General features: G+C 41.1%; 1 pseudogene across 1 annotated transcript; it reads left to right on the top strand.

Annotated features, from left to right (window-relative positions):
• The first annotated feature begins 8,569 nt into the window (after nt 1–8,569).
• LOC126956665 (60S ribosomal protein L31-like) lies at nt 8,570–8,991 on the top strand (annotated as a pseudogene). Its single transcript, XR_007726443.1, has one exon. The product of XR_007726443.1 is annotated as a 60S ribosomal protein L31-like (transcript).
• The last annotated feature ends 1,660 nt before the right edge of the window (nt 8,992–10,651 follow it).

Consider the following 10,651-nt stretch of genomic DNA (forward strand, 5'->3'; position numbering starts at 1 on the left):
AGTTCTCACAAAATCTGGTGATTTATAAGTGTGTGGTACTTCCCCCTTAGCTCTCTCTTTTCTGCTCCCCGACAGTAAGATGTGCTTGCTTCCCCTTCATCTTCCACCATGATTGTAAGTTTCCTGAGGCCTCCCAGCCCTGCTTCCTATGCAGCCCGCAGAACTGTGAGTCAATTAAACTTCTTTTCTTCATAAGTTACCCAGTCTCAGGTGGTTCTTTATAGCAGTGTGAGAATGGACTAATACACCTTCTTTGGATGGTAATTATTGGTTCAGTTTCTAAAGCAAAGATTTACTTTGCTTCTTTAGGTCTGTCCTAAAGAGGATGACTATAGTTTACACTAATCTATTGTATATTTCAAAATAGCTATAAGAGAAAAATTTAAATGGTTCCAGTATAAAGAAAAGACAAATACTTAAGGAGATGGATATCCTAAGTGCACTGAATTGATCCTTACAAATTATATGAGTGTAGTATATCATCAGTTGTACCCTGAAACTATGTACATCTATTTTGCATCAATTCTTAAAAATTGGATATTCCTATTATTGTCAATTTACTGACTCTTTCCTCTCTCCTCTTTATTCTGCTGTTTAGTCCATCAACTGAGCTTTTCATTTTGGTTATTATACTTTTCACTTCTAAAATTTCAATTTAGTTCTTCTTTATAGCTTCTCTTTCTTTGCTGAGGTTTTATATTTCTTTAATAAGATGTTTTGTTTTTTCATCTGTTTCATGGGCATTTGTAATTGATAGTTGAGGCATTTTTATGATATCTCCTTTAAAATCTTTGTCATATAATTCTAACAACTGTGTCATCTTGATGATTGTGTTTCTTTATTTCAGACCTCACTGGTTCTTGTGATAATTAATCTATTAAATATCTATTTTTAATAAATTTAATAAAATTTCTATTTAAAAATCTATTTTTTCTCTATTAAAACCTAGATATTTTGGCTGGGTGCGGTGGCTCACGCCTGTAATCCCAGCACTTTGGGAGGCTGAGGTGGGCAGATCACCTGAGGTCGGGAGTTCAAGACCAGGCTGACCAACATGGAGAAAGCCCATCTCTACTAAAAATACAAAATTAGCTGCATGTGGTGGTGCATGCCTGTAATCCCAGCTACTTGGGAGGCTGAGGCAGGCTCCTGGGAGCGGAGGTTGCAGTGAGCTGAGATCACACCATTGCACTTTAGCCTGGGCAACAAGACCAAAATTCCATCTCGAACAAACAAATAAACAAAAAAACCTAGATAGTTTATACAATATGTACTGTGGTTTGGAATCTTATTTAAGCCTTGTTTTAGTTGGCTTGCTCTAACACTACTCTGGCAGGGTACAAAAGGGCATCACTCTATTAATTCCAAGTGGGCGTTTAAGTCTGTGTTCTCTGTACAGGCTCCATTTGGTTGGAGAAGGGAGCTACTCATTATTGTTAGGTGGGATGGGAATTCCGCATCCCCAGTAAGCCTCCACAAATCCTCCCCAGCTGGAAGGGGAAATACACACCTTGTTACAGTCATGTGGAGATGAAAGTCCGGGTTCCCTGGGTGGTTCCCACTAATACCATGTGGAGAAAAGAAGGTGCTTGTTACCACCCGTCGGGGATGAAAGTCCTGGCTCCCCACTCAGCCTTCTCTGACACCACCCTAGCAGGAGTGAAGTTGGCTACCTCTTGACATCCTAGGCTCCCCGCTCAACTTTCTCTAGTGTTGGTTGGGATGGGGCCATAGTTTTCTATGGTGTTTGACTGGAATAGGGCAGCTATTGCTAGGCTATCCCTTTTTTGGTCCTTTACCTAGACAGAACAGGTTTTTGGTGGAGTTCTTTCTGTCTATACATTAGTGTACATTAGTGTTTCCAGGCTGCTAGCTTCTTCCGCTCTGAGTCTGAGACATATGAAGCAAAAATAAAACTCAGGGAACTCACCACCACATCACTGCATGAGTTCTGAAGTCCCTCATTGGTCTGCCTTCTCTCCATCTTTCAGAATCTTCTTATGTTTGTTTTATATACATCCAGGAAGTTTTGCTGCATTTAGGGATTGGAATAGGGAAAAGTATGTCTACTCATTTTCCTTGAAGTGGAAGTTTCTATTTTGATATTTTCAGTTTGGGTTTGATTTGGTTTGCTTTACACTTTGCACAATTGTCTACATGCTTTGCCCATGGGCAGAGGAAGCCTTAATGAAAACTTTTGGCAATAATGTAAATAAGCTGGTAATAGCTTGTTTGGAAACATTGGAACCAACAGACTATGAGCCTTTTCTGCATTTATTCTGTGACATCAAAAGATGAAACTGCATTCACACTGTTCTCAAAGGCTTGTTGAATGCTTACTATATCTCAGTCACAGTCCTTGGCACTGGATATACAATAACAAACAAGGTATTGTCCCTGCTCTCAAAAAGTTTATGTCTAGTGGGAGAGAAAGAGAAGTAAGTGCCATTTTAATACGCTGTAATGTCTACCATGAGGGTTGGGTGCAGTTGCTCACACCTGTAATCCTAGCACTTTGGGAGGCTGAGGCAGGAGGATTGCCTGAGCTTAGGAGGTTGAGACCAGCCTGGGCAACATGGTGAAACCCCATCTCTACTAAAATACAAAAAATTAGCTAGGCGTGGCAGCATGTGCCTATAGTCCCAGCTACTGGGGAGGCTGAGGTAGGAGAATTGCTTGAACCCAGGAGGCAGAGGTTGCAGTGAGCTGAGACCGCACCATTGCACTCCAGCCTGGGTGACAGAGTGAGACTCTGTCACCATAAAAAAAATAAATAAATAAAAATAACTACCTTGAGAAGGATAAGCCCACAGGAGGGGTTTTTAATCCAGGCTACGAAGCCAGAGAAAATACAGTTAAAGAGCTAACAGAAACCAAGTTTTCCTAACTTAAATACAAAAGAATTTAATGGAAGGATACTGAGTACAAACAGAAAATCTGGAGAAACAGGCTTATAAAGGGCAGAAAGAAAAGCAGCTTTGAAGGGTTAGGAAGCAGGAACCCAGGGAGTATCTCTGAGCCAGAACAATCTGGTCAGAGCCCTGCCACTAATGTGGAGGGATTTCAATTTCATTCATCCTTGTGCTATTTGTATAAGATTCAAAGTCCTGGAGGAAAGCATCTAATTGACCAGCTTAGGTCACAGCTCATCCACCTCCTTGTACCAGGGCCATGAGAGAAATGAGTTTACAACCTTTAGCTTCTGCAACAGGGGCCTGACACATGGATTTACCATTCAACCAAGGGGACGCAAAGGAAAAAATGGTTAATTTTCCAGAAAGAAATCAGGATATTGAAGGAAGGATGAATGGATGCTAAGCAGCTAAAAGAATGACAAAAGTCCATGGCAGCAGCTAGGTTATGATCAATGCCTGAGATGACTTAGCTAGTCCCAGAGTGGGACAAGAATATGTTTAGGAAGAGAGACTGGCATGTACAAAGCCTGAGGTAGGAGGAAGCATAGTGAATTCAGATGACTAAAGTACGGTGGTTCATAATGGCCTGGGCATAGAGTTTGGAGAGAGGGTGGGGTGAGGATAGAGGCCAGCATGGGAGGAGGTGCCACAGGACAGGAAAATAGGAGCAAAGTGCCACTATGACTTGAAGACAAGTGAAAAGCTCATCATCTAAGGAATGAGAGAGATGTTAAAGTGTTTTACACAGAGTCATGGCATTTTTGTCTTTGAGTGATGGCTTTGGCTCTTGCAATAATTCAGGTAGAGATGAAGGTAGCCTGAACCAAGATGGTAGTGAGTGGATGGAGAGAAGTGATTCATCAGATTTGAGTGAGGAACAGGCAAGGGAGTGGAAGGAGACAAGATGCTTTCCAGGTTTCTGGCTTGAGTTGCCACATGGATAACAACATCATAGACAGAGGAAGGAAATTATGGTAGAGAAAATGGGTTCAGCATTAGACATACTGGGCTTGAGATAAATGGTTGAATATATGGCTGTGAAAGGCAGGAAAGAGATCAGAGCAAAATATTTAGGGTAGGTATCCATCACTACATAGAAGCCAAAGGGATAGATGAAACATCCTGGGAAAAGTATACAGAGTGAGAAGAGAACAGACCCTAACATGCAGCCTTCCCAGCATCGACACTTAAGTATTGGTCCAAGGAAAAGCAGCAGCCAGAGAATCACAAGGATGACTAGAGCGTCCAAGGAAAAGGCAGATGCACGGTGTCTGGGAAGCTGAAGCAGGGGACTGCTTCAGGATGGGGAAATGGTCAAGTGTCCAGTGTTAAGTAAAGTAAGAAGGGAGAAGTTTCCAGGGGATTTGTCAGCAAGGAGGCAACTAGTGTGTGAGAAGAGCTTCGGAGGTGTTTGGGGTCCCAGCAGCAGATTATAAGGGGCTGAGGAGCAGGGAGGAATGAGGACCTGGAAACAGTGCAACCCAGTGGTGCCCAGTCCTGCTGCTTAGGTAGTCTAGAGAAAATGTATATGATGTATTAGTTTCCTATAGTTGCTGAAATGAATTACCACAAACTTAGTGGCTTAGCACAAGGCAATTTTATTATCTTCTAATTCTCTAGGTCACAAGTTCAACACAGGTCTCACTGGGCTAAATTCAGTAAGTCAGAAGGGCTACAGACCTTTCCAGAGACTCTAAGAATCTGTTTCCTTGCCTTTTTTGTTTTTTGTACACGGTCTCACCTCATCACCCAAGCTGCTGGAGTGACATGATCATGGCTCACTGCAGCCTCAATCTCCTACCCTCAAGCAATCCTCCCATCCTCCCACCTCAGCCCCCCAAGTAGCTGGGACTACAGGTGCATGCCACCACACCCAAGTAATGTTTTTATTTTTTGTAGAGAAGGGGTCTCCATATGTGGCCCAGGCTGGTCTCGAACTCCTGGCCTCAAGTGACCCTCCCACCTCTGCCTCCCAAAGTGCTGGGATTATAGGCGTGAGCCACTGCGCCTGGTCTCTTTGCCCTTTCAAACCTCCAAAGACCTCCTTCTTCCATCTTCAAAGCCAACAGAGTTGCATCTCTTTGTGCCTTTTTTCCATGGTGACATCTCACTCTGACTCTCTTCTTCTACTTCCTTTTTCTATTTTTAAGAACATTTGTAATTACTTTTGGAGCCCACCTGGATAATTCAGGATAATATTCCCACCTAAGATGCTTAATTTAATCACAGGAAAGGTAGCGGGTCCTGGAGGTCAGAATGGGAACATCTTTGGAATGCCATTATTCTGTCTACCACACATTGGTACATTTTAAAACACCCAGATGATTCTTCTGTGCGAGTGGGATTAAGCAACACTAGAAAGAGAGAAGGGGTGATAATGAGGTTGATAGAAAGTTTTTTGGTTTTGTTTTACAAAATGAGGTGTGCAATAGTAGAAATAAAGGAGACAGTCATTTTAATCTCTAGCTACTTTTTTTCAGTGATGTCTTAATAGTGAAATTATGTTAGAGAAGAACAATTTTTATTTGACACTTTCTAATGTCTGCCCCGAGCTAACTCTTTTCTTCCTTTTTCCCTTACTCAAAACATGACATATTGTAGAAGCTTCCAAACCCATAGTGATAATTAAAAAGACGAGCAAAAGATATGCAGCTGCATGCTCAAGGTGAGCCTGAAGATATCCAAACCTAGATTTATAGAAAATGAGCTTTTCAGAGACAGAAACTGAAGAGGCTAATCTGAAATGAAACTCAATTTTCTCCCACGCAGCGGCCTGGGGTTACTTGAGACTGGTCTTTTGTCAGCACTGGGGACTCAGAAATGAAAGTGTGCAGAGATGATCAAATGCCAAGATGGCCATATTGTGCAGGGAAGGCGAGCATGTGTTTTGGTTGGAAGGGGGAACAGTGTTCAATTAATCCTGAAATGTTTGCAAAAACAAATGATGGGCAAAAAGAAAACTCAACTTGAAAGCGGTGTGATTCTTTATGAAAGAACCATCTCCACCAGTCTGGCAGCCACAAAATAAACACGTCAGCCAGCCAGGCCAGAGCACAGATAATTAGGAGTGAGTAGCAGCACATGGACAGTTTTCATTAAAACCAAGTCAGTGTGGCAGATGGGCAGGCCTCAGTGGCCCATCACTGGGGGCTTGGAGGAGGCAGAGCCCTACCTCCTCTGGTCTTCCTGGAGCCCAGGGCCCTGACTGCTTCCCCTTCAAACGGGGGCCAGGATGGGAAGGCTTGTGTTCGGACTGTGCAAGTGTCTGTCCACGCCTCAGTCTCTGGCCAGCAATAGAGGATCATGACAGCAGAGTAATTAAGCCCTTGGGGGAATCCTACAGGCCTGTCAAAGTGAGGGGCTTCCTCCTTGCTCTTCAGACACTTTTCTATGTTCTGGCCACTCCCAGCATTGCAAACTATTTGAGGGTTGCCTTGCCTTTGATCACTTAAGTACAGAAGAGAAACAGCCACCAAAAATGCATGCATTCTGTTTAAGGAATTGCCTCATTGTTGCATTTTAAAAATTGAATATTTACGTAATTCAATTAAGGCAGAATGCTGATATATGCCGAACGAAGCCTGGGGTTTACAAGGGTGCTGCAGCTACTGTCCCCGTGTTCGAGCCTGGGTCATGAAATAACCATGCCTTAGTGGTGGGACGTGTGCCTGCTTGACAGCAAAGTACCGGTTTGACGACAATGATGCATCCAGTTCCCCGAGGTGGGTCACTTAATGACTGCTCTGCATTGACCCAATAGAATATTTGATTTGTGTTGCTGTAAAAGACACTGTCGACTGCCAGATTGAGGTGAACATCTTGGAACTGACATAGTCAAATACAAGCAGGGCCAAAATATTCTGAGGCTTCCACACTTCCTGCCCCCGCTTCCCCCTTCCTGTCTTCTCTGAGGCAGGCGTGCAGATGGGCTAGGATTTGACACACTGACAGTGGTGGGTCTGTATCCGGCAGTTTCCTTCCCTACCACCCACCCACTACCCTTACAGTACTCGCTGTTCTCCCAGCCTCTGTCCCCCTTAAGCTACTTCTCATCACTCAGCAGAGCTTTCTTTTCTGCTGTTGGCTTTGTCAGCATTACTGCTTCACTCTGCTCCCTCTTGGAGAGAGCTGAATCAGATGAAGAAGACAGGGGTGACAGGACCCAATTTTGACAGGAAAGTTCAGTCCCAATTTCTTGCTGCTGACTGCATCTGCCTGCAGGGAGCCGCCTGCCTCCGCTCTGGGCACTCCAGTGGGGCACTCTCCTCAAAGACATGAGTTCATGCCTTTTCCAGGAAGCCTCCGGGCCCTGGTGAGAAATACAGTCTATATTTCTGTTGCCCTAATAATCAATGCAAGACCATGAAAAAAGTGGCAGGCCTGAGGACCAAAGGTACCTGGGCAACTATGTGGAGAGTAGGGCCCATAATTGCTTCAGAGACAGCCTAGAAATGAAAATGATGTCAGTTTTGCAAAACTGAGTTGGAGATAACTGTGAGACCCTGAATAGATATGCAGTAGGTCATGGTGGAATCCTCAAGAAAAATCAAAGAGAAAATCTGAGATTTTAGAATCATCTGCTTTCCACCTTAAATTCAAGTTAGTCTGAAATCCCAGCTTTCTTCTGCGTAGTTTCTGCCTGCCATATCTCTTCCCATGCTTTCTTTTCAGCCTTTGTTCAAGTGTAGTTCTTGTGTGCAGCATATAACGTGTCTTTCTCTTTTTAAAATCCAATCAGATAATCTATCTTTTAATAGGTGAATTTAATCTCCTTACATTTATTCTGGTCACTAACAGAGTTGGAGTTATTTTTGCTACTACATTTTGTGTTTCTGCTTACCATCCTTTATCTTTATTTCCTATCCTTTTTACTGCCTTCTGTTGGATTGATAACATTTGTCTATATTTCTGCTTTGCCTGCCTCAGCTGGCTTGCAATCTATAAATTGTGTTTATCTTCTTTGGCAGTTATCTTTAAATTTTTAACATAAATGTTTAGCCATGAATTTTCTCACAAAGTCTAAATTTGTTCCTTATTTCTATCCTCCTCTAGAACATGAGAAGGACTCAGCGCATTTTAACTAAACAATGACTACCCCCTTTCCCCATCTGGTTATTTATCCTTTTTTAACCCTCAAATTTTCAACACACACAAAAATTTTAATTATTTTTAAACAAATTGTTAAATTTACCAACTTTTTAAAAGAAAGAACCATCTTGTTATGAAAGAACCATCTCAGTGGTAATAAATTGTGTACATAAAAAGAAATAAAGAGCTACAAGAAACAATTGTGGACATACAAATTTGCAATTGCAAAAATATGGAACCAGCCCAAATGCCCATCAATCAATGAGTGGATAAAGAAAATGTGGTATATACGTAACATGGAATACTATTCAGCCATAAAAAGGAATGAAATAATGACATTCACAGCAACCTGGATGGAATTGGAGACTATTATTCTAGGTGAAATAACTCAGGAATGGAAAACCAAACATCATATGTTCTCACTCATATGTGGCAGCTAAGCTATGAGACACAAAGGCAAAGAATGGTACATATACTTTGGACTTCGGAGACTCGGGGGAAAGGGTGGGGGATGGCAAGGGATAAAAAGACTACACACTGGGCTTTTCCAACTTGGACCTGGCAGAATGGCTCCCGCAAAGAAGGGTGGCGAGAAGAAAAAGGGCCATTCTGCCATCAATGAGGTGGTGACCCAAGAATACACATCAGCATTCACAAGCGCATCCATGGAGCGGGCTTCAAGAAGTGTGCCCTCGGGCATTCAAAGAGATTTGGAAATTTGCCATGAAGGAGATGGGAACTCCAGGTGTGTGCATTGATACCAGGCTCAACAAAGCTGTCTGGGCCAAAGGAATAAGGAATGTCCCACATCAAATCCATGTGCGGCTGTCCAGAAAACGTAATGAGGATGAAGATTCACCAAATAAGCTCTATACTTTGGTTACCTATGTACCTGTTACCACTTTCAAAAATCTACAGACAGTCAATGTGGATGAGAACTAATCGCTGATCGTCAAATACATCAAATAAAGTTATAAAATTGAAAAAAGAAAAGACTACACATTGGATACTGTGTGCACTGCTTGAGTGATGGGTGCACCAACATCTCAGAAACCACCACTAAATAACTTATGAATGTAACCAAATACCACCTGTTCCCCCAAAAACTTATTGAAATAAGAAAATAAATTAAAAAAAAATTCTAAAATAGACTTATTTATTTGTATGTACACAATTGTTTACTGTAATTCAGCCTTTTCTCTGGGCTTGCTTTCATCTTAAAGAAGTTTTGTTTGTTTGTTTGTTTGTTTTTTGTTTTTTTTTTTAGCAGGGTACTTTGGTTCATGCCTGTAATCTCAGCACTTTGGGAAGCTGAGGAGGTAGGATTGCTTGAGCTCAGGAGTTCAAGACCAGCCTGGGCAATATAGCAAGACCTCATATCTACTAAAAAATCAAAAAAGTTAGCTAGGCCTGGTGGTACGTGCTTGTAGTCCCAGCTACTGGGGAGGCTGAGGTGGGAGGATCACTTGAGCCTGGGAGATCAAGGCTGCAGTGAGCTATAGATCATGCCACTGCACTCTAGCCTGAATGACAGTGAGATCCTGTCTCAAAAAAAAGTAATGATTTATTTCTGAGAATGGTAAAACTCTTTTAGATGCAGAGTTTCTAACAATTTTATTATTTTTCTCTCACTCTTGAATAATAGTTTAAATGACTGTAAAATAATAAGTTGACTGTTAATTCCTCCCTGTGCTTTCAGGAAACTAATCTTCTGTCTTCTGGCATATATTGTTGCTGATGAGAAGTCTGCTGTCAGTCTTACTGGTTTCTCCTTGTCGATAAAGTGTCTTTTCTTTCTGGTCACTTGTAAGAGCATTTTTGGCTTTATCCTTGGTATTTTTTAGTTTCACCATAATGTGTCTCAGTGTTGGCTTACTTTTATTTATCCTATTTGTATCTCAGGGTGCACTTTCAATCAAAACCATGTCTTTCTTCAATTCAGGAATATCCTCAGCGATTTTATTTTCAAAGATGGCTCTTTGTTATTCCTTTCTTCTTCTGGAAACCCTATTTAGATATCTGTTACAGTTTCTTAATGTATCTATTTTGTCTCCTAAATGTGCTTTCAGGTTTTAAAAAAAAGTTATCTTCAATCTCTATGTTGCATCCTGATGAATTCTTCAACACTACATTCTAATCCATTAATTCCATCTTTGATTGTGACCAGCCTAGAGTTTATCTTATCTATTGGGTCTTAAGTGTTCAATTATCAAATTTTTTTATTTTCAATATTCTAATTTAATATTTTCTCACCTTCACTTATTGTTTCATTTCTCCTTTGTTGTTGCTGTTTCACAGTTTTATGTTTTATTATGGATTCTTTTAAAATTTAGCTCTTTGAATATTTTAAGCATTATTATAAATAGCTTATAAGATTGTTTTATAAAATTAAATTTTAGGTGAATTTTTTCCTAATTGTTCACTGTACTCTTTTTTTAGCATTTGATTCCTATGAGTTTTGTGATTTTCATTTACAGTAATTTGTCTTTTTTGTTTTATTTTTTCTATTTTCTGTCTCATGATCACCCCTAGAAACTAGAAAGACTATAATAGGTTGCAAGGTTTACAGATCCGACTTCCAATTCCCTAACACCCTTTGGACTTTATATGTCATTTAGAATACATCACTTACATCTAAAGAACAGTGT

Source organism: Macaca thibetana, chromosome 6 (genome assembly GCF_024542745.1).
Source record: "Macaca thibetana thibetana isolate TM-01 chromosome 6, ASM2454274v1, whole genome shotgun sequence".
Lineage (NCBI taxonomy): Eukaryota > Metazoa > Chordata > Mammalia > Primates > Cercopithecidae > Macaca > Macaca thibetana.